We start from the raw sequence: 24,297 nt of genomic DNA on the forward strand, positions 1-24,297 counted from the left end.
GATAGGAAACAAAAATAAAAAACTGACTTTGGAGAGAAATCCAGTATCTGATTCCAGACTTTGTGACATATTTGAACTTTGGTTTCCCCATCTGGGAAGCCTTCCTCAGAGTGGCTGTGAGAAACTGAGGAGTTAAACAATGATACAGGATAAAATTCCTGTCTAGACAGCCATCACACACAGCTGTATATATTTTTAAATGCTTTATTCAGCTGGCGTGGTGGTGCACGCCTTTAATCCCAGCACTCGAGAGACAAAGAGGTAAGAGAATCACCGTGAGTTTAAGGCCACCCTGAGACTACATAATGAATTCCAGGTGAACCTGGACTAGAGATCATACCTCAAAAAAAAAAAAAACAAAAAAACCTTTTTATTTATTTATTTGTAAGGATGGGGGGAGTGGCAGAGGGAGAGAATGAAAATGAATCGGCACCCCAGGGCCTCTAGCCTTTGCAAACAAACTCCAGCTGCGTGCATCACCTTGTGCATCTGGCTTTATGGGGATACTAGGGAACCCAACCTGGATTGTTAGGCTTTGCAGGCAAGAGTCTTAACTCCTGAGCCATCTCCCCAGACCACTCAGACACCTTTTATGCCTTTTTCTTTTCTTTTTTATGTTTTTTCTTTGGTTTTTTGAGGTAGGATCTAGCCCAGGCTGACCTGGAATTTACTATGCAGTCTCAGGGTGGCCTCAGCGATCCTCCTACCTCTGCCTCCTGAAATTAAAGGCGTGAGCCACCACACCTGGCTTTTTATGCCTTTTATTTCTCTACTCTTCTTTCTTTCCTTTCTTGTTTCTTCCCTCCTTCCTTCTCTCTCTCGCTTTCTGTCATGTAGCTCAATATAACTTTGAACTCATTATGTAGTCAAGACTGGCCTTGAATTTCTGATTCTCCTGTCTCTGCCTTCTGAGTATTAGGATTACCGGTATTAACCACCATGCTCAGCTCAAAACTACCTTTTGCTCTGTATTTTTTTGGTTAGTTGTTTTGTTTTTCAAGGTAAGGTCTTGCTCTAGCCCAGGCTAACCTGGAATTCACTATATAGTCTCAGTCTGGCCTCAAACTCATACTGTTCCTCCTACCTCAGCCTCCTAAGTGCTGGAATTAAAGATGTGCCCATCCACTCCTGGTTAATTTTTTCTTTCTTTCTTTTTTCCTCAGGCTCACCTGAAATTCACTATGTAGTCTCAGGGTAACCTCCAACTCACAGTGATCTTCCTACCTCTGCCTCCCAAGTGCTGGGATTAAAGGCATGCACCACCATGCCCAGCTAATTTCTTTTTTAAAAAAATTGGTGTGTGGGCTAGAGAGATGGTTCAGTGGTTAAGGTGCTTGCCTGCAAAGCCTAAGGATCTGGGTTTGATTCCCCAGTACCCACATAAAGCCAGATGCACAAAGTGGTGCATGTATTTGGAGTTCATTTGCAGTGGCTAAAGGCTCTAGTGTGCCCATTGTCTCTGTGTGTGTGTCAAATAAATAAAAAAAATTTTAAAAAATGGTGTATGGTGAGGAGAAGTGGTACTTAAGAGGATAATATTGGGGCTAGAGAGATGGCTTAGTGGTTAAGCGCTTGCCTGTGAAGCCTAAGGACCCCGATTCGAGGCTTGATTCCCCAGGACCCATGTTAGCCAGATGCACAAGGGGCCACATGCATCTGTAGTTCGTTTGCACTGGCTGGAAGCCCTGGCGTGACCATTCTGTTTCTCTCTCTCCCTCTTTCTCTCAAATAAATAAATAAAAATTAAAAATAATAAAAAGAGGATGATATTGCATAATTGTAAGTAGAACAGATTACTAGGGGTGGAAAGGCCTAAGTGAGGTCAGTGCAAGAGACTAAGTAAAGGAGAGACTGGGGGAGGGCTAATCAAAATCTAAGAGGGTATGAATAAATTAAATGGAAACCTACTTTTTTGGACATTGGCACACCCAGAAGCCATAGATTGTTACTAGAAAATTTTCAGTACCAGGGATGGGATACCTTACAGTGAGTTGTTGGCCAGGGAGGTCCCTGATTCCCCCAAAACTTTATAGGCCATTGCTGAGACTCTTAGTTTCCCACCAGGAATAGATGGTAAGACTCCACATGCTTGGGCTAAAAGGTCACTGACAAATCCTTCTGGAACTGAGCTGAAAACCTCCTCTGTGTAGACCAACTGACAGAAAGCTGGATAAAGCTATACTGCACGGAGTTCCATGGTAGAGAAAGAAAACACCAGTGAAGATAAACAACAGTGGACACTGCCAGCCTTATATTTGGCCAGCCAGGCCAAATGAGCCAATGGGTGCAATAGTGGCATGTCTGTTTTGGGGGAAACCAGCCACTCTAATTGGACTGGAGGCCTGCTCCATGAAAGGGGATACATGCCTAATACCAAAAACCTATGACCGGGGAAGTCATGAGCTCTAGGGGTGTAATATCTGCTGGTGTCTGGCTAAATGTATATACTATGCTCACCAAACTGCCCAGTAAGCACTTCTCTTAATGGTCATACCCATATATTGATGCTACTCTCACTTTGGGTTAGAAAAGCTTCTCTTTTCAGATGTTGATGACCTTGGCATGACTCAGAAGGCACCAGGGTGCTGAGAAGAAGTGACAGAGGAGTGCTCAGCACTGAAACGTCTCTATCACACCTTCCAAGGCTCAGAGTCCATTGCAGAAGAGGTGGCAGAAAGAATGTAAGAGCCAAAGGAAGGGTAGGACTGCTTACAATGCACTCTTCCAGACACAAAATGGCCTCACAGTGCCTGACATTACCTACACAAGACCATCATAATAGGAGGAAAAGATGATGACAACAAAATAAAAGAGAAAGCTGGGTGTGGTGTCTCACACCTTTAATTCCAGTACTTGGGAAGCAGAGGTAGGAGGATTGTCATGAGTTTGAGGCCACCCTTAGACTACATAGTGAATTCCAGGTTAGCCTGAACTAGGGTGAAACTCTACCTCAAAAAACCTAAAAAATAAAATAAAATAAAATAAAAAATAAAAGAGACTGATTGAGGGGGGAAGGAGTGTGATGGAGAGTGGAGTTGCAAAGGGGAAGGTGGGAGAGGGAATTATCATGATTTATTGTCTATAACTATGTAAGTTGTTAATTAAAAAAAACTTTAAAAATATTTTGTGTTGGGTTGGAGAGATTGCTTAGTGGTTAAGGCATTTGCCTGCAAAGCCAAAGGACCTAGGTTCGATTCTCCTGGACCCACATATGCCATATGCACAAGGTGGCACATGCATCTGGAGTTTATTTGCAGTGGCTGAAGGCCCTGGCATGCCCATTCTCTCTCTCTCTCCCTCTTTCTCTCTCTCAAATAAATAAATACTCAATGAGATTAAATATATATATATACGATATATATACGTGGTGTGTGTTAATGTATTCAAATGCACGAATGCATGTGCCACAGCAAGTGTGTGGAGGAGAGAAGACATCTTCTGAGGCTGAGGTAGGAGGATCACAGTGAGTTCAAGGGCAGCTAGAACTACAGAGTGAGTTCCAGGGCAACCTGGCCTAGAGTTAGATCCTACTTTAAAAACAAAAAGCGGGGTCTGGAGAGATGGCTTAGCAGGTAAGTGCTTGCCTGGATCCTGGTTCAAGGCTCAACTCCCCTGTACCACATAAGCCAAATGCACAAGGTAGCGCATGCATCTGGAGTTTGTTTGCAGTGGCTAGAAGCTACAATGCGCTCATTCTCTCTTTTTCTCTCTCTTTCTGCCGCTCTCAAATAAATAAATAAACAAACAAAAATTTAAAAATAAAACACATAAAAAGGCTCCATGAGTAGCTGGGCGTGGTGGCACACACCTTTAATCCCAGCACTCAGGAGGCAGAGGTAAGAGAATCGCCATGAGTTCAAGGCCACCCTGAGACTACATTGTGAATTCCAGGTCAGCCTGGGCTAGAGTGAGACCCTACCTCGAGAAAAAAAAAAAAAAAAGGCTCCATGACCTCACAGTGCCTGACACTACCTACACAAGACCATCATAATAGGAAGAAAAGTTGATGACATCAAAATAGAGAGACTGATTGAGAGGGGGAAGGGATATGGTGGAGAATTGAGTTTCAAAGGGGAAAGTGAGGGGAGGGAGGGAACTACCATGGAATATTGTTTCCAATTATGGAAGTTGTCAATAAAAAATAAAAATACAAAGAAAGCCAGGCGTGGTGGCGCACACCTTCAATCCCAGCACTTGGGAGGCAGAAGTAGGTGTTCGAGGCCACCCTGAGAGTACATAGTGAATTCCAGGTTAGCCTGGGCTAGAGAGTGAGACCCTACCTCAAAAAATTAATTAATTAATTAAAAAAATAAAAATAGGCTGGAAAGATGGCTTAGCAGTTAAGATACATGCCTGTGAAGCCTAAGGACCCCAGTTCAATTCTCCAGGTCCCAAGTAAGACAGATGCACATGGTGGCACGTGCATCTGGAGTTCGTTTGCAGCGGCTAGTGGCCCTGGTGTGCCTGTTCTCACTCTCTGTCTCTCCTTCTCTCTGTCTCTAATAAATAAAAAAAAAATAAAATCTTTAAAAATAAATAAATAAATAGTAAAAATAAAGTCTTTTTAAAAATAAGCCAGATGTGGTGGCATATGCCTTTAATCCCAGCACTTGGGAGGCAGAGGTAGGATCACAGTGAGTTCAAGGCCACCCTGAAACTACCTAATGAATTCCAGGTCAGCCTGGACTAGAGTGAAACCCTACCTCAAAAAACTAAAAATAAATAAAATAAAATAATAATAATAAAGAGGAGAGAGAGTAGCTGGGCATGGTAGTGCATGCCTTTAATCCCAGTACTTTGGCAGCAGAGGTAGGAGACTCGTCATCAGTTCAATGCCACCCTGAGACTGCATAGTGAATTCCAGGTCAACCTGAGCTACACTGAGGCCCTAAAACGAAAACAAAAAAATGCGGGGCGTGGTGCCACATGCCTTTAGTCCCAACACTTGAGAGGCAGAAGTAGGAGGGTCACCTGAGTTGGAGGCCAACTGAGACTACATAGTGAATTCCAGCTCAGCCTGAGCTAGAGTGAGACCCTACCACGAAAAAAAAAAAAAAAAAAAAGACTACAGAGAGACAGGCTTTTTCACCTATCTGTTTTCAAGCTTTGGGAAAATTCCTCTGTCTCTCTTATTACAGTAGACACACTGGGATTATAGAAAACCCACCTCGGTTTATGGCTTTTACAGAGTGTCTGGGATCCAAACTCAGGTACTTAAAGTGGCAAGTGTTTTATCCACTGAGCCATCTGCCCAGCCTTGTTTCATTATATTATATTATATTATATTATATTATATTATATTATATTATATTATATTATATTATACTACTATATTATGTTATGTTATATAAATTATATTATTTTTCGAGGAAGGAGGGCTCATCGCATAGCTCAGGCTAGCCTCAAATTTGCAGCACTCCCCTTGCCTCGGCATCCCGAACGCTGGGATTACAGGTGAGCAGGCTGCTTGCTCTGTTGAATGAATTTGGCACCACACACAACCCAGGGCGTTTTCGCTGAATTCTCACCCCAGCCGTGCAAGGTTGGTACCATTGTTACCATCTTCCCAGTGTGCGGCACTGTCAAGTCACTTAGCTAAGGGCAGCGCAGATCCATGACTCCGCTAGCAGTCTGCCTTCCTGATGCCCAGGGGAGAAGTCCAGAGCCCAAGTTTCAGTCCCAAGGCCCTGACCAAGGCAGAGATTTGACCGTGTGGACAGCTTGTATCTGCAATGAGAACCCGAACGCCCCTGGGATTTGGGCCCAGCCAAGCACTGTCCACTGGCCCAGTTTAGCTCCACCATCAGGCGGGGATTAGGACGCAGGAAATACAGGGCTGCTCCGCGGATCCCCAGCCCCTCCCCCCACCAACCTCAGGTGCACCTGCACCTGCAGTTGCGCACGCGCGTCCCGCAGCCTCTGCAGAGCCCGCTGCGGGCGTGCAGTTGGGATAGTCTGGTGATTTACTCGCGGGTCCCGTGACAGCGGAACCGGGACCCGGAGCAGTCCAGGTGAACAGAAGGATACTGAGAGGAAGAAGGGAGAGGCTGGGGACCGAGGGCAAATTGGGAGGGAGCTGCCACGAAGGACAGAGAACGCAGAAACAGGAGCAAGAACAGGAAATGGATGGACCTGAAAGAGAAGCGACCGGGTGTGGGTGCTCCACCTAACCACCTATTCCCAGGGCGCTGTCTGGGCCATCCTCCCCGCCGCCTCCGCCTCCGGCTTGCACCTGCCCCCCTTTCTGCCTCGAAACCATCCTCCCATCAGCTGCTTTAATTCGTGTTCACACCACCTTCTTGCCCTAGCTGTGGGGGCATTAGATCCCCCCCTTCCCCGCACCAGGTTAGGAACACTTTCTAAAGAATTCAACAGCATAAACATTTTAAGGCACTTTACTCAAAATCGGGAACCTGGCCGGGCGTGGTGGCGCACGCCTTTAATCCCAGCCCTTGGGAGGCAGAGGTAGAAGGATCACAATGAGTTCAAGGCCACCCTGAGACTACATAGTGAATTCCAGGTCAGCCTTGGCTAGAGTGAAACCCTACCTCAAAAAAGGGTGGGGGGAGACCTGGAAGGTTCCGGTGAATTGTTACCCATTAATATCACTGTAACAAAACCAAAAAAATCCTGGAGAGATGGCTTAGCGGTTAAGCACTTGCCTATGAAGCCTAAGGACCCCCGTTTGAGGCTCGATTCCTCAGGACCCATGTAAGCCAGTGCCCGCATAAAGCCAGATGCACAGGGTGACACATGCATCTGAAGTCCCTTTGCTAGCCAGCAGGGAAACAGCTTCTAGCTGAATTCTAGCTTGATTTCTTAGTGTCTTGCAACTGACAGATGTGCTCTCCTGAGCAATAAGGTCTTACCATCTAGCTCTAGTGGATAACCAAGAGCCTTGGAAATAGTGTTTTTTTTTTTAGGGGCATCAGGGATCCCCCTGACCACTAACTCTCTCAGAAGTACCCCATCCATCCCCACAGGGTGCTGTGACTAAAGGCATGCACCACCATACCTGGCAATATATACATATAGAGAGAGAGAGAGAGAGAGAGAAAGGAGAGGGAAAGAATAGCATGCCAGGGCCTCTAGCCACTGCAAGCGAACTTGAGATGCATGCGCCAGTCACATTGTGCATCTGGCTTTATTTGGGTACTAGGGAATTGAACCAGGGTCCCTAAGCTTTGCAGGCAAGCACCTTAACTGCTGACTCATCTCTCCAACCCTAAATTATATATTAAAAATTTTTTTAATTTGGACTGGAGAGATGGCTTAGCAGTTAAGTGCTTGCCTGTGATGCCTAAGGACCCCAGTTTGAGGCTTGATTCCCCAGGACCCACGCTAGCCAGATGCACAAGGTGGCACACGCGTCTGGAGTTCGTTTGCAGTGGCTGGAGGCCCTGGCGCGCCCATTCTCTCTCTCTCTCTCTCTCTCTCTCTCTCTCTGCCTCTTTCTCTCTCTCTCAAATAAATAAATAAATAAACCAAAAAATTTTAATTTATTTGCAAGCACAGAAAGAGAGTGAATGGACATGCCAAGACCTCTAGCCACTGCAAACAAACTCCAGATGCATGTGCCACTTTGTGCATCTGGCTTTACGTAGGTATTGGGAAATTGAACTCAGATTATTAGGTTTTGCCGGCAAGTGCTTTAAAACTGAGCCATCTCCCCAGCCCTTTAAATCTTTTAAAAATATTTTTATTTATATGCAAAAATTATATATTTTATAAATTAACTAACAAAGAAGTAGGTTTCATGCTGGAGAGATAGCTCAGCAGTAAAAGGCTTTTGCTTGCAAAGTCTGACAGCTCGGGTTCAGTTCTCAAATTCCCCATATCCACATAAAACCAGATGCAAAGCCAGGCATGGTGGCGCACACCTTTAATCCTAGCACTCAGGAAACAGAGGTTAGGAAGATCGCTGTGAGTTCGAGGCCACCTGAAAATACAAACCAAACAAATAAAAATAAATAAATAAAACCAGATGCACAAAGTGTCTCATGTGTCTGGAGTTCCTTTGCAATGGCAGGAGGCCCTGGTGCACCCAATTCACTCTCTCTCTCTCTTTCTCTGTCTGCCTCTTTATCTCTGTCTCTTTCAAATAAATAAATAAAAATATTTTAAAAAAGAAAGAAGTAGCTTCCCACATGGCATATTCCTAACATCTTCAATTTTAATTAATCCTCCCCACACCCTCTTCTCCTCTATCCCTCCCTCCCCTGACTCTGCTTAGACCTATCCACCCTCAGGAGTCCACCCTCTACTTGCATATCTTCTATCTCCTCCCTTTAATCCAGTCCCCCTTCTCTCCTCCCACCCTCATGACCCCTTTCTAGTTTCCTGGCCTCTTCTACTGACTCTTACCCCAACTCACAGATATAGCTAAAAATCTGAAGCTATTAGTCCTGAAAGTTGTTTGTTTGTTTGTTTGAGGTAGGGTTTCACTCTAGTCCAGGCTGACCTGGAATTCACTATGTAGTCTAAGGGTGGCCTCGAACTCATGGAGATCCTCCTACCTCTGCCTTCCAAGTGCTGGGATTAAAGGCGGATGCCACCACATCAGGTGATCCTGAAATCTTAAAGAGGCACTCTGATTTTCCAACCTGCTTCCTAAAGGTGTTCTGAAAAAAAAAAAAAAAAAAAGATTTGGAGCTAGGGAAATGGCTCAGTGGATAAAGTACCTGCTGTAAAAGCATGAGTACCTGAGCTTAGATCCCCAGAACCCACATAAAAGCTGGATCTAGGGACTGGAGAAATGGCTTCGTGGTTAAGCGCTTGCCTACGAAGTCTACAAGGCTCAATTCCCCAGGACTCATGTAAGCCAGATGCACAAGGTCCCGCATGTGTCTGGAGTTCATCTGCAGTGGCTGGAGGCCCTGGTGGTCCCATTCTCTCTCTATCTGCCTCTTTCTCTCTGTCTGTCATTCTCAAATAAAAATAAATAAATAAACTGGATTTGGTAGCAAGCACCTGTAATCCTAATTCTTCTAGGGGAGTTGGGAGGTGGAGACAAGAGACTCTCAGAAGTTTGTGGACCAGACAACTTGGCTTACACAGAGATGTACAATAAAGAGACCTTGCCTCAAACAAGATGGAAGGTGAGAACCAACACAAAAATTTGTGCTCTGAGCTCTGCATACAAGCTGTGGCAATGTGACCACACACACACACACACACACACACACATTTTAGAAAGAAAGAGAGAGAGAGAGAAAGGAAGGAAGGAAGGAAGAAGTAACGTTAGTTTAGAGTTATGGCTCAGTAGTTAAAAGTGTTAAAAGTGTTGCTTGCAAAGCCTGACGGCCCAGGTTCGATTCCCTAGTACCCACATAGACCAGATACATAAAGTGGCGCCTGCATCTGGAGTTCCTTTGCAGCAGCTGGAGGTCCTGGAATACCCATTCTTTCTGTCTCTGTTCTCCTCCCCCCCCTCTCTCTCTCACTCTCTCTCTCTCTCGCTCTCTCTGCTTGCAAATTAATGAATTAATTAATGTTTTTTGAAAAGGCTGGGCCAAATTAAAGCTAGGCATTGTGGCTCATCCTTTAATCCCTTGGGAAACAGAGATGGGAGGATCACCATGAGTTCGAGGCCACCCTGAGACTACAGAGTGAATTCCAGGTCACCCTGAGCTAGAGCGAGACCCTACCTTGAAAAAAAAAATAGCCAGACACACAAAGTGATGTAAATGCTCAAGGTCACACATGCGAACAAAGGGGCACATGTATTTGAAGCTGGACTATAGTGGCTGGAGGCTCTGGTGTGCCAACTCTCTCTCTTTCTCTCACTGTTTTCTTTTAATATTTTTTTTTTCAGTTTTCTTTATTTATTTGAGAATGACAGACAGAGGAAGAGGCAGAGAGAGAGAGAGAGAGTCAGGGGGCGGGGGGGGGGGGAATGGGCACGCAAGGGCCTCCAGCCACTGCAAACAAACTCCAGACACCTGCGCCCCCTTGTGCATCTGGCTAACATGGATTCTGGGGAATCAAGCCTCGAACTGGGGTCCTTAGGCTTCACAGGCAAGCACTTTACCACTAAACCATCTCTCCAGCCCCTTTCTCTCACTCTTGCATTAAAAAAGGGGGGGGGCTGGGGAGATGGCTCAGAGGTTATAGGCCCTGCTTGCAAAACCTGCAAGCTGGGGTTAAATTCCTCAGTACCCATGTCAAGTCAGTTATACAAAGTTCATTTATTTGCGCTGAAACAGCAAAAGATCCTGACATACCCCATTCTTTCTCTCTCTCTCTCTCTTTCACACACACACACACACACACATACACACAAAAGATAAAATAGAAATTTTTTTAATTTTTTTGAGGTAGGGTCTCACTCTGGTTCAGGTTGACCTAGAATTCACTATGGAGTCTCAGGGTGGCCTTGAACTCACAGCTATCCTCCTACCTCTGCCTCCTGAGTGCTGGGATTAAAGGCGTGCACCACCAGGCCCAGCTAATTAAAAAAATAAGAGGGAAATACAGGAACTAAGCTGGGCCCACTGGCACACGTCTGTAATCCTAGCACATGGGAAATAGAGGCAGGAGGATCAAGAGTTCAAGGCCTTGGCTACCTAGTGAAATTCAAGGCCAGCTTGGGCTACACCTGAAACCTTCTCTCAAGCAAACCAAAAGACACTCCTCCAAGGCTCAGGAAACATGGCAGAAGAGGGGCAAAAATCACGTAAAAGCCAGAGGAAGGAGTGGAGTGAGGTGGATTGCTGGCTTCAGAGCACGTAACTGTTGCTCTCTTGAGTACTGGGATTAAAGGCATGTGTCACCACGCCTGACTGCACTCCTGGTTTTACAGCAGTTATGGTTACCTACTTAAGACCTGCAGGAAATTGAGCCTGACAACATCCTGTCAAGGCAGAGGAGCATAAGGTCCCATCCCTCCTGAGGTCTTTTATTTATTTTTATTTATTTATTTATTTATTTTTGGGTTTTTCGAGGTAGGGTCTCACTCTAGCTCAGGCTGACCTGGAATTCACTATGTAGTCTCAGGGTGGCCTCGAACTCATGGTGATCTCCTACCTCTGCTCTTGAGTGCTGGGATTAAAGATGTGTGCACCACCACACCGGGTCCTCTTGAGGTTGTATAACGGAAAATGGTAGCTGGGGGAGAGGAGCTCATGAAGCTCCACCTCCCTTCCCCTCCCCCAGGAGCTATAGGAAGTTAAGGGATGCTGAGGGAGCAAGAGACGTTTTCCTCCGAGTAGCCACTGGTAAGGTGACCATGCTATCGTAAATGGCCCCTCATCTGGGACCCTGTAGCAACCCTAAAGGAACTCATTAGGACACACACATATACATACATATGCACACATACGTGTGTGCACACGCACACAAACACCACAGGACAAAGTAGAAAGAGGACTAGTTGTGAAGAAAAAGAGGAACAGACAGAATGGGAGGGGAACAAGAGAAGGTAATGTGGGGGCTGGGAAGATGGTTAAAGGTGCTTGCTTCAAAGCTTGGTAGCCTGGGTTCAATTCCCAAGCTCCCCATGTAAGCTGGATGCAAAAACTGTGGCACAAATGTCTGGTGTTCATTTGCAGCAGCAAGAGGTCTTGGCACATGCGTGTGCGTGCACACACATGCAAATAAATAAAGAGGGTACTAGAAGGCTGGGAGAAAGACTCAGCAGTTAAAAGTGCTTGCTTGCAAAGCCTACGGAACCTGGGATTCAACTCTTAAACCAGCCACATAAGCCAGACATTAAAAAAAGTGGCAAGAGGGATTGGGGAAATGGCTTAGCGTTTACAGCATTTGCCTGTGAAGACTAAGGACCTGGATTCGATTCCCCAGGACCCATGTAAGTCAGACGCACAAGGGGGCACATGTGTCTGGAGTTCCTATGCAGTGGCTAGAGGCCCTGGCGTGCCTATTTTCTCTTTCTCTCTATCTGTCTCTTTCTCATAAATAAATACATTAAATGTTTTTTTAAAAAGTGGTGAGAGCCGGGCCTGGTGGCACAGTCTTTTTTTAAAAAATGTATTTTTTATTTTTATTTATTTATTTGAGAAAGAGATAGAGAAATAGGCAGATAGAGAGAGAGAGAGAAGAGAGAGAGAGAGAATGGGTGTGCCAGGGCTCCAGCCACTGCAAACAAACTCCAGATGCGTGCACCTCTGTGCATCTGCCTTACATGGGTCCTGGGGAATCAAACCTGGGTCCTTTGACTTTGCAGGTAAGTGTCTTAGCCGCTATTCCATTTCTCCAGCCTGGTGGCACACTCTTTTAATCCCAGCACTTGGAAGGCTGAGGCAGGAGGATTGCCTTGAGTTTGAGGCTACCCTGAGAATATATAGTGAATTCTAGGTCAGTCTGGGCTAGAGAGAGATCCTACCTCAAAAAAAAAAGGTGGTGGGGGGGGGGGGGCTGGAGAGATGGCTTAGTGGTTAAGGTACTTGCCTGTAAAGCCAAAGGTTTGATTTCCCAGGACCCATGTAAGCCAGATGCATAAGGTGACACATGCAGCTGGAGTTTGTTTGCAGCCGTGGAATACCCATCCTCTTTCTATCTGTTTCTCTTTCTCAAGTAAATAAATAAATGATTTTAAATATATATATATATTTTTAAATATATACATATATATATATTTTTTTAAGGTGGCAAGAGTTAGCCAAAAGAGGTCCTGGCATGCATGCACAAATATGTGCAAAAACATACATTGAAAGCTGGGTGTGGTTGTGCACACCTTTAATCCCAGCACTCAAGAAGCAGAAGTAGGAGGCTCACTGTGAGTTCAAGGCCACCCTGAGACTACAAAGTGAATTCCAGATCAGCCTGGGCTAGAGTGAGACCCTACCTCAAGAAACAAAAAACCAAACAAAAAAAAAGTTTAAAAAGAGGGTGGGCTGGAGGGATGGCTTAGCGGTTAAGGCGTTTGCCTGCAAAGCCAAAGGACCCAGGTTTGATTCCCTAGGACCCATGTTAGCCAGATGCACAATGGGGCTCATGTGTCTGGAGTTCATCTGCAGTGGCTGGAGGCCATAGTGTGCCCATTCTCTCTGTCAAATAAATAAATAAATAAAAAGTGCGTGATGGAGGAGATGAATGTGATAAAAATATATTATATCCTGTTACAGTCCGGTTCGCATTGCTGGTAGAAATCACCCAACCAAGAGTAGCTTCTGGGAAAAAGAGGTTTATTTGGCTTACAGGCTCGAGGGGAAGCTTCACGATGGCAGGGGAAAACGATGGCATGAGCAGAGGGTGGACATCACCCCCTGGCCAACATAAGGTGGAACACAGCAACAGGAGGGTGTGCCAAACACTGGCATGGGGAAACTGGCTATAAAGCCCATAAGCCCGCCCCCAACAATACACTCCCTCCAGGAGGCATTAATTCCCAAATCTCCATCAGCTGGGGAGCTAGCATTCAGAACACCTAAGTTTATGGGGGACACCTGAATCAAACCACCACAATCCATTTATGAAACTTACAGTAAAACCCATTAATTTGTATAATTAACATATACTAGTAAAAAAAATATGAGAGCTATTTCCAGAAGGTTAAGGTCAATTTTAATGTTTTGACTAGAGGGGGAAAAAGGTGACATACATCATAGAAGACAGAGACTCAGCTTGATAGGAAGTTTTCTGCCCATTGTTAAACTACATCTTCTTTCAAAGACGGAGAGATGGCTCTGTGGTTAAGGGGGCTTGTTTGAAAAGCTTGACCACCCAGGTTTGATTCCCCAATGTCCGCAAAGAGCCATATGCATAAAGTGGCACATGCATCTGGTGTTCCTTTACAGTGGTGAGAGGCCCTGCCACTCCCATTCTCTATCTCTTTCTCCTTGCAAATAAATACATAAAATATTGTTTAAAACCTTGTGCTGGCCAGGCATGGTGGCACACGCCTTTAATCCCAGCACTCGGGAGGCAGAGGTAGGATTGTCGTGAGTTTGAGGCCATCCTGAGAATACAGTGTGAATTCCAGGTCAGCCTGGGCTAGAGTGAGACCCTACCTAGAAAAACCAAAACCAAAACAAAACAGCAACCTTGAGCTGGAGAGATGGTCCAGTGGTTAAGGATCTCATTTGCAAAGCCTAGGAACCTGGGTTAAATTACCCAGTACCCACGTAAGCCAGATGCACAATGTGACACATGTGTTATTCTCTATCTGCCTCTTTCTCTCAAATAAGTAAATAAAATAAAAGTTTTAAAATTATTTTATTTATGTACTTATTTATGAGAGAGAATGGGTATGCCAGAGCCTCTAGTCATTGCAAATACCCTCCAGACATATGTGCCACCTTATGCATCTGGTTTACATGGACACTGGGTAATTGAACCTGGATCCTTAAGCTTCAAAGGCAAGCACCTTCACTGCTAAGCCATCTCTCCAGGAGTAGATGGCAAGACCCTATTGCTGAAGACTCTACATACTTGGGCTGCAAGTTCACTGAGAAATCCTGCTGGAGCTGAACTGAAAACCTCCTGCATGTAGACCAGCTGGCAGAAAGCTGGAAAAAGCCACACTACATGCAGTTCAGTGGGAGAGGGAGAGAAGTCATCAGTGGAGATACTCAACAGTGGACACTGCAAGCCTTATATTTGACCAGCCAAGCCAAATGAGCCAATGGATGCAATAGTGGCATGTCTATCATGGTGGAAACCAACTGCCCTCTAATTGGACTGGAGGCCTGCTCCATGGGAGAGAATACATCCCTGATACTGAAAACTTAAAACAGGGATAGTCATGAACCCTAGGGGTATAACATCTGCTGCTGTCTGGCTAAATGTGTACACTATGCTCACCAAACTGCCCAGTAAGCACTTCTCTTAATGTTCATACCCATATATTAATGCCACTCTCACTTTTGGTTAGAGAAGTTTCTCTTTTCAGAGGGCAGTGACCTTGGGATGACTCAGAAGGCACCATGGTGTTGAGAAGAAGTGACAGAGGAGTGCTCAGCACTGCAATATCTCTATCACACCTTTCATGGTTCAGGGTCCATTGCGGAAGAGGTGGCAGAAAGAATATAAGAGCCAAAGGAAGGGTAGGACTCCTTACAACTTGCTCTTCCAGACACAAAATGGCCTAGATTTCCATGACCTCACAGTGCCTGACACCATCTACACAAGACCATCATATTAGGAGGAAAAGATAATGACATCAAAATAAAAGAGAGGGGCTGGAGAAATGGCTTAGTGGTTAAGGCACTTGCCTGTGAAGTCTAAGAACCCAGGTTTGATTCTTTAGGTCCCATGTAAGCCAGATGCACATGGTGGTGCATGCATCTGGAGTTCGTTTGCAGTGGCTAGAGGCCCTGGCGTACCCATTCTCTCTCCCTCTCTCTCTCTCCCTCCCACTGTCTATAATAAATAAATAAATAACAAGTAAATCATGTTGGGTGTGGTGGCTCATGCCTTTAATCCCACCACTTGGGAAGCAGAGGTAGGAAGATTGCTTTGAGTTCAAGGCCACCCTGAGGATACAGAGTGAATTCCAGGTCAAACTGAGCTACAGCGAGACCCTACCTTGAAAAACCAAAAATAAAAATAAAAGAGGGATTGATTGGGAGGGGCAGAGGATATGATGGAGAGTGGAGTTTCAAAGGGGAAAGTGGGGGGAGGAAGGGAATTACCATGAGATATTGTTTACAATTATGGAAGTTGTCAATAAAAAAATTAAATTAGCTGGGCTTGGTGACACACGCCTTTAATCCCAGCACCCAGGAGGCAGAGGTAGTAGGATGGCCATGAGTCCGAGGCCACCCTGAGACTCCATGGTGAACTCCAGGTCAGCCTGGGCTAGTGAGACCCTACCTTGAAAAACCTGAAAAAAATAAATAAATTAAAGCACACACATACACACACAAAAACCTTATATCTAGCTGGGCGTGGTGGCGCACACTTTTAATCCAAGCACTCAGGAGGCAGAGGTGGGAGGATCACTGTGAGTTCAAGGCCACCCTGAGACTCCATAGTGAATTCCAGGTCAGCCTGGGCTAGAGTGAGACCCTACCTCAAAAAAAAAAAAAAAAAAAAAAAAAACAAGCAAACACACAAACAAAAAAAAAAAAAAAAAGGAAGAAAGAAGAAAAGAAAGAAAGACCAAAAATTATGTCTCCTTTCCCTTCCATGAAAGCTCTTTGTGAATCCCCAGACGTACTCCACTACAGGTCACTTTAAGTGCCGTGGCCCCTCCATCGTCAAGAGGGTAACCTCTGTGCTGTGCTACACATGTATACATGTGATTATTTTAACCTTACAGTGGTCTTCAGTAGCCATGCCCATTGAGGTTTCAGGAGTAGAGGACTGATGTGGGCCATGCAGGAAATAAAACTTAGCCAGAAGTGACCTTGGGACGACTCAGAAGGTATCATGGTGATGGAAAGAAATGACCGCAGTGCTCAGTACTGCAATATCTCTATCACACCGTCCAAGGCTCAGGGTCTAATGCGGAAGAGGTGGTGGAAAGAATGTAAGAGCCAAAGGAAGGGCAGGACTTCATACAGCATGCTCCTTGCAGACACAAAGTGGCCTGGATATCCACGACCTCGCAGTGCCTGACACTATCAGCATAAGACCATCATAGGAGGAGGAAAAGATCATGACATCAAAAGTAAAAGAGAGACTGAGATAGTTGGGGGCTGGAGATGGCTTAGTGGTTAAGGCGCTGGCCTGCAAAACCTAAGAACCAAGGTTCAATTCCCCAGATCCCACTTAAGCCAGGCACGCAAGGTGGTGCATGCATCTGGAATTTATTTGCACTGGCCGGAGGTCCTGGTACACCATTCTCTCTCTCTCTCTCTCTCTCTCTCTCACACACACACACACACACACACACACACACAAAGAAATAAATTAAAAGAGAGGGGTATGATGGAGAATGGAGTTTCAAAGGGGAAAGTGGGGGGGAGAGAGGGTATTACCATGGGGCATTTTTTTATAATCATGAAAGTTATTAATAAAAGAATAAAAATAAAGGTATAAATAAATAAAGCTCAGCCAGAATTCCAGCCCAGGTTGCCTGACCTGGAGCTTGGGCTCTTACCTCTCCCTGCCCCCTTTCTGCCAGGAAGGGGTACAACTCCGGAGCATGAGAAAGCAGAAAGCAGAGATGGCTGACTGGCTGTCGACACACTATACAGTAAGCCTAGTTCCTAATTTTGTGTTTATAAGTTTGGTTCTTTCCCTGAGATTGGCCCCTAAGTTGCTGACACTTCCAGTTCCCCCATACCTGGATCTGCCCTGGCTCGCTAGGTGGCTCTCATTAGATCCAGGAAGTATCACTGTGAAATAAGGTGATTTCTTAGCATCACTAGCCCTCTCTCTAGCTCATGACAGTCACCCCAGGGAGTCCTCATCACACGCCTCCCTCCCACTCCCACCCCCAGCACTGTGGTCTGAAAAACTCTTAGCAGCTTAAGGAAAGCAAGGGTTCCTCCCCTCGCCAGCATTAAACACAGGCTGTCTTTTTGGGCATCCAAGCAGCTTCTTGCCTCTTCTCCCCACTCCTTGCTTTGGCCCTCCCTCCTCTGCTTTTCCTCTACTGTTTCTCCACCTCTGCTTTTCCCACTCACCCAGGCCTGACCTCAGCCACCTTCTAGCTCACAGCTCATCCCAGGGTCAGACCCAGCTGAGGATGTGGCTCAGTGGTGGAGCGCTTGCCCAGGCCCAGAGCTTTCCCCACCTTCTCGCAGGCTGAGTTCTGGGAAGACCCGTGGCTCTGTGGGAGTCAGCAATCTTTTTTTTTTTTTTTTTTTGAGGTAGGGTCTCACTCTGGTGCAGGCTGACCTGGAATTAACTCTGTAGTCTCAGGGTGACCTTGAACTCATGGCGATCCTCCTACCTCTGCCTCCCGAGTGCTGGGATTAAAGACGTGCGCCACCATGCCCAGCTGAGCCAGCAATCTAGCAAGCTGGGTCTGGCTTGCTGCCATGCCAACCCTGCCCAGCTCCTTCAGCACTCTGGACATGGGTGTTCCCACTTATACACACCTGAGCTCTAGGCTCCTTGTTCTGAGTCAGAGCTCTCCTGTGAGCCAAGAAGCAGATAGTTGGGGGCTGGAGATGGCTTAGTGGTTAAGGCGCTGGCCTGCAAAACCTAAGAACCAAGGTTCAATTCCCCAGATCCCACTTAAGCCAGGCGCGCAAGGTGGTGCATGCATCTGGAATTTATTTGCACTGGCCGGAGGTCCTGGTACACCATTCTCTCTCTCTCTCTCTCTCTCTCTCTCTCTCTCTCTCTCTCTCTCTCTCTCTCTCTCTCTCACACACACACACACACACACACACACAAAGAAATAAATTAAAAAGAAGAAGAAGCAAGCCAGGCATGGTGGTGCAGCACTTGGGAGGCAGAGGTAGGAGGATTGCTGAGAATTCGAGGCCACCCTGAAGCTACATAGTGAATTCCAGGTCAGTCTGAGCTAGAGTAAAACCCTACTTAAAAAAAAAAAAAAAAAAAAAAAAGCAAAAAAGAAGCATAGTCAAGGGACCCATGTCTGGGACCAGGCGCTGGCTAGCAGGAAGGCTGGACTTGAGTCTGGGTCTGGCTATTACCAGAGCCTTGCTGCTCAGTGTAGACTACCACCCCCCTCTTCACCAGGATGTTCCTCCTTCGATGCTGTCCCAACTAACCCACAAGCACTCCTCACCCTCTTTCCTGGCCATGACATAATTCCCCCTTGGGCACATGGAGGAGCTGTTTGAGCAGATGTTCCCTATGCAGAACAAAAATAGCAGTTATTCCCCTGAATGGATCCACAACAAGCTGAAGACAGCTGTTGGCCACTTCCTAACCTGGGGCCTAAAGAGCCTTCAGTGGATCTACACAAGCACCCAAGAGCTGCTTTGAAATGCTTTACATTTATAAGCCCTTCTCTGCCCAGATTCACCAAAAGCCCCCACAGTTCCAACTTGCTATGAGGGGAGAAGGACATGGAATGCCACTGTATCCAGGGGAAGCCCAGGTTCTTTATTTTTTTTTTCCAAGGTAGGATCTCACTCTAGCCCAGGCTGACCTGGAACTCACAGTGATCCTCCTGCCCTTGCTTCTAGGTAGCTAGGGTTGGCCACACATGCCTGAGTACTAGGATTGAAGGCATGTGCCACACGCCCAGCTCTTTTGTTGTTGTTATTGTTTTTTGTTATTGATTTTTTAAATTTTTATTTATTTGAGAGCGACAGATAGAGAAATAGGCAGAGAGAGAGAGAATGAGCACACCAGGGCCTCCAGCCACTGCAAACGAACTCCAGATGCATGTGCCACCTTGTGCATTTGGCTTACATGGGTCCTGAGGAATTAAGCCTTGAACCAGGGTCCTTAGGCTTCACAAGCAAGCACTTAACTGCTAAGCCATCTCTCCAGCCCCTGTTGTTAAGATTTAAAAAATATATATATCTTTACTTTGGAGGAGAGAAAGAAAATAGGAGTATGGGCATGCCAGAGCCTTCTGTCAGTGCAAAGGAGCTCCAGGCGCTTGCTTTCTTTCGAAACAAGTCTTGGGATGAGGAGCTGACTCGGCTGGTAAGAGCATGAGGGACTGAGTTCAATGTTGCAGCTCCCATGTAAACAGCTAGGATTGGCCACACATGCCTGTAACCAAAGCCCTGGCAGAGAGTGGGCAAAGACTAGCGAATTGCTGGGGCTTATGAAAATGGAAGCCCTAGGTTCACAGGGAATATCCCAAGATCAGTGATAGGGGACGCAAGATGTTCCCTGGCCTCCACGTACATACACCCTGTATGCATGTGTTTACACACAAAAACACACATTGACCACATACACAACACATCATACATACTACACAGGCACATGAAAAAAGAAAGAAAGAAAGAATTAAGGCAAAAAAAAATTTTAAAGGCAAGACAAGGTAGTACATACCTTTAATCCCATCACTTATAAGGCAGAGGTAGGAGGGTTGCCATGAGTTCAAGGCCAGCCTGGAGCTACAGATTGAGTTCCAGGTCAGCCTGGGCTAGAGTGAGACCTTGCCTCAAAAACAAGCTGAAAAGAAAGAAATGAAACAAAGTTTTTTTAGGCTATCATGGAAATCCAAGTCTTCCTGTCCCAGGCTCTGGGGTGTACTGGGATTGTAGGGGTTTTTTTGAGTGGTTTTTTTTTTCTTTCTTTCTTTCTTCTTTTCCTTGGGCTTTTTGTTTTTCGAGGTAGGGTCTTACTCTGGCCCAGGCTGACCTGGAATTCACTATGTAGTCTCAGGGTGGTCTCTATCTCACGGCGATCCTCCTACCTCTGCCTCCCGAGTGCTGGGATTAAAGGCGTGTGCCACCATGCCCGGCTGTTTTTTGTTTTTTTTGAGAAAGTGCCATAGTTCCCAGGCTGGCTTTCTATTCCCTATGTAGCTAAACATAACCTTGAACTCAGTGATTTTCCTGCCTCCTGAGTACTGGGATTACAGATATGCACCATCGTGCCCAGGCTAGAGCTCACTGTTTGAAACTGCAAATAAATTGCAAAATCCCTTGATGCTATGGCTTCATGAATCTTAGGTATGTGCTTTGCCTCTGGGCTGTGTGCCTAGTAGGAAAATCTTAAGTAGAGGAAAGTGTGGGCTGGGAAAGAAGTTCAATTGGTTGAGTGCCTGCCTCCCATGTTCAAAACCCTGGGTTCAATCCCAAGCACCAAGTGTGGCGGTACACATCTGTAATCCCAGCCTTTAGGAAGCAGAGGCAAGAGAATTAGGAGCTCAAGGCCATCCTCGGGTACCTATGAGTTCCATTAGCCTAGGATACATGAGACTCTGTCTCAAAGAAAAAAAAAATTTATTGGTTTTTCGAAGTAGGGTTTTACTCTAGTCCAGGCTGACCAAGAACTCACTATGGAGTCTCAGGGTGGCCTCAAACTCACAGCGATCCTCCTACCTCTGCCTCCCAAGTGTTGGGATTAAAGAAGTATGCCACCACGCCTGGCTAGAAAAAAAATTTTATTAATTAAATTACATTAAAGTTTGGAAATAAAGGGAACACTGGGTGTGGTGATACATGTCTTTCATTCCAGTACATGAGGGCTGAGGCAGGAAAATTACTGTGAGTTCAAGGCCAGCCTGAGCTACAGAGTGAGTTTCAGGTAAGCTTGGACTAGAAAAATAAAACACAAAATAAAGGCTGGAGAAAAAAAGAAGCCAGGAATTCCTGGATACCCTGTAGCAGAGGGTGCACATGGAGTATCAACATCCAAGGAGTTAAATTGCCCCTCGCACTTCAGTCAGGCCACAGCTGAAACCACAGAGGAATTGGGGAGACAAGCATGAGTGTTGCATCCATACTGAAACTGTTGATCAGGCCAAGGGGTAGCATACAGACCCTGAGGATACTCAACACCTACCAAAGCAGAGATCCAGAGGTTCCCAAGAGCTAATCACTAAGGTGGACTTGAAACTCACCTACTTTTTTTGGACAATGGAACACTCAGGAGCCATAGACCGTTACTAGAAACTTTTCAGTGCCAGGGATGGGATACCTTCCAGTGAGTTGTTGGCCAGAGAGGTCCCTGATGCCCCCAAAACATTAGAGACCATTGCCGAGGCCCTGGTTTCCTACCAGGAATAGATGGTAAGACCCTATTGCTGGAGACTCTACATACTTGGGCTGCAAGGTCACTGAGAAATCCTGCTGGAGCTGAGCTGAAAACCTCCTCCATGTAGACCAGCTAGTAGAAAGATAGAAAAAGCCATACTACATCAGTTCAATGGGAGAGAAATCACCAGTGGAGATACTCAACAGTGGACACTGCAAGCCTTATATTTGACCAGCCAAGCCAAATGAGCCAACGGGTGCAATAGTGGCACATCTGTTATGGGGGAAACCAACCACCCTCTAATTTGGCTAGAGGTCTGCTCAATGAGAGGGAATACATCCCTGACACTGAAAACCTGCAACAGGGGTAGTCATGAGCCCTAGGGGTGTAATGTCTGCTGCTGTCTGGCTAAATGTATATACTATGCTCACCAAACTGTCCAGTAAGCACTTCTCTTAATGTTCATACCCATATATTAATGCTACTCTCACTTTTGGTTAGAGAACCTTCTCTTTTCAGATGGTAGTGGCCTTGGGATGACTCAGAAGGCATCATGGTTCTGAGAAGAAGTGACAGAGGAGTGCTCTGCACCAAAATATCTCTATCACACCTTCCAAGGCTCAAAATTCATTGGTGGTGGAAAGAATGTAAGGGCCAAAGGAAGGGTAGGGTTCCTTACAACATGCTCTTTCAGATACAAAATGGCCTGAATATCCATGATCTCATAGTGCCTGACACTACCTACACAAGACCATCATAATAGGAGGAAAAGATGATGACATCAAAATGAAAGAGAGACTGATTGAGAGAGGGAGGGGATATGATGGAGAGTGGAGTTGCAAAGGGGAAAGTGGGGGGAAGGAGGGAATTACAATGGGATATTGTTTACAATATGTTTACAATCATGGAAGTTGTCAATAAAAATAAATTAATTAATTAAATTAAATAAAAAATAAAACTCACCCACCACAGCTCAGGGAATTTTGTAAAAGAGAGGACAGAAAGATTGTAAGAGCCACAATTTGAGACATGTGGTGTTTTGATTCAAGTGTCCCCCATAAACTTAGGTGTCCTGAATGCTAGGTTCTCAGCTGATGGAGATTTGGGAATTGACACCTCCTGGAGGGAATGTATTGATGGGGCAGGCTTATGAGTGTTATAGCCAGTGTCTCATTGCCAGTATTTGGCACACTCTCATGTTGCTATTGCCCAACTTATGTTGGCCAGGGGGTGATGTTCACCCTCTGCTCATATCATCATTTTCCCCTGCCATTGTTGAGCTTCCTGCCCCAGCCAGCGGGGAGTTAAACAAGGACCCGAGGGGAAATTAACATGGATGGCAGACAAGAGACACAAAGAAGGAGACCAAGTCTATATTCTGATCAAGGTCTCAGATTTATTCAGGAAAGCACAAGCTTATATACAGAAAATAAAACTTTCTAGACAGTGCCTACATGCCTAAAGTCTGCTCCACAAATTCCTCTGTGTCTGAAGACTGTTTGCCAAGGCCATACGATAAGGTCTCTGTGCCCAGAGATCCAAAAGCAGCTTCAGTTCTCATGGTCAAAGAGCAGCTACAGCTCCCAACATCTCCTCCCTTCTTTTATACAAAAGACAGGGAGACTCGCTATTTAGTGGTGGGCTTTAACCAACTGGGGGAGTATTGACCTGACACCTCCCATGGGCTGTGTTTTTTTCATCCCACAGTCTTGGCCTTGGTACCTTTTGGGGAGGGGAGGCAGGGCCTATATGATCATAATAAGTGTGGTACCAACCTCCATGCAAGTCAGGTTTTTCTTTCAGGGAATTCAGAAGTGGTCAGAAAGGGACCTTCCCTTGCGGTGCTTTGCCTCACACCTATGTTGGTGCCCACATCGTACTCACTTTATTGTGAGCAGATATACATAGGTCTGAATCCTATGCAGCTCCTAAAGGAGGGGAGTCAAGGTCGTATTCTATAGTGCATAGCTTGGATCTCTGCACGAATATTCACAATAGACTTCATTAGATACTTGAAGATAATAGGCAATAGGCATAAGAGAAGCAGAAAGCAAACTCCCACAGCTGCAAAGCTGCCTATCCAGGAACTTAGAGAGTCCCAACTAGGCAACACAGACTGAATTGCAGCAAGTAAATCATTAGCAGCCTTAGTGGCATCAAAATCAAGATGACTGTTCTGTATAGCTAAAATTTTTCCAAGGCTTTGAAAGATTAACAGGACTAATAACAAATGCAGGTTGTTTGACAATCATTACAGTTCCAGAATTATGAGAAATACAATTGGACAGACTACAATTATCACAGGTAACATTAAACATTTCCTCAGACCCATGATACCAGGTAATATTCACATTCCCTAACTTCAGGGCATAAGGTGGTGTAACACAGGCCATAACAGTTCCCTTTGGAAGGCTATTTGAATCATTGCTATCATGTGTAACCTTGACACCTCCTATAGCAGCAGCAATTTTCCACACATAAGTTTGCTGATGTCCATTGTCTGACCACCACAATCCTGAGGACAGTCCAGTGACCCAATCATTAACCCATTCAGTTTTACTCTCTATAGAGCCTGCTGATCCTGACCAGTCCTTAACATATCTAGTAGATCCAGAAACATTATACCTGATAAATTTTTTCCCTGCACATTTGCTCCAATGAATAGATTTATTGAACCAAGGTGTATTTCCTTCACAGGGAATAAAGTCCTCTGGCGGACTATCCCCTGTAACTTGATTTCCATAGGAAAGCCAAATAGAAATTCTATTCATTTGAACCTGCTTTATCTTCTTCGTACCTTGCACATGC

The 24,297-nt window shown here is 45.5% G+C and overlaps 1 pseudogene; it reads left to right on the top strand.

The window, feature by feature from the left end:
* Positions 1 to 9,091: 9,091 nt before the first annotated feature.
* Positions 9,092 to 24,297, top strand: part of LOC123453300 — a 32,688-nt pseudogene continuing 17,482 nt past the window's right edge.

The sequence above is a fragment of the Jaculus jaculus genome, chromosome 1 (genome assembly GCF_020740685.1).
Source record: "Jaculus jaculus isolate mJacJac1 chromosome 1, mJacJac1.mat.Y.cur, whole genome shotgun sequence".
Classification (NCBI taxonomy): Eukaryota; Metazoa; Chordata; class Mammalia; order Rodentia; family Dipodidae; genus Jaculus; species Jaculus jaculus.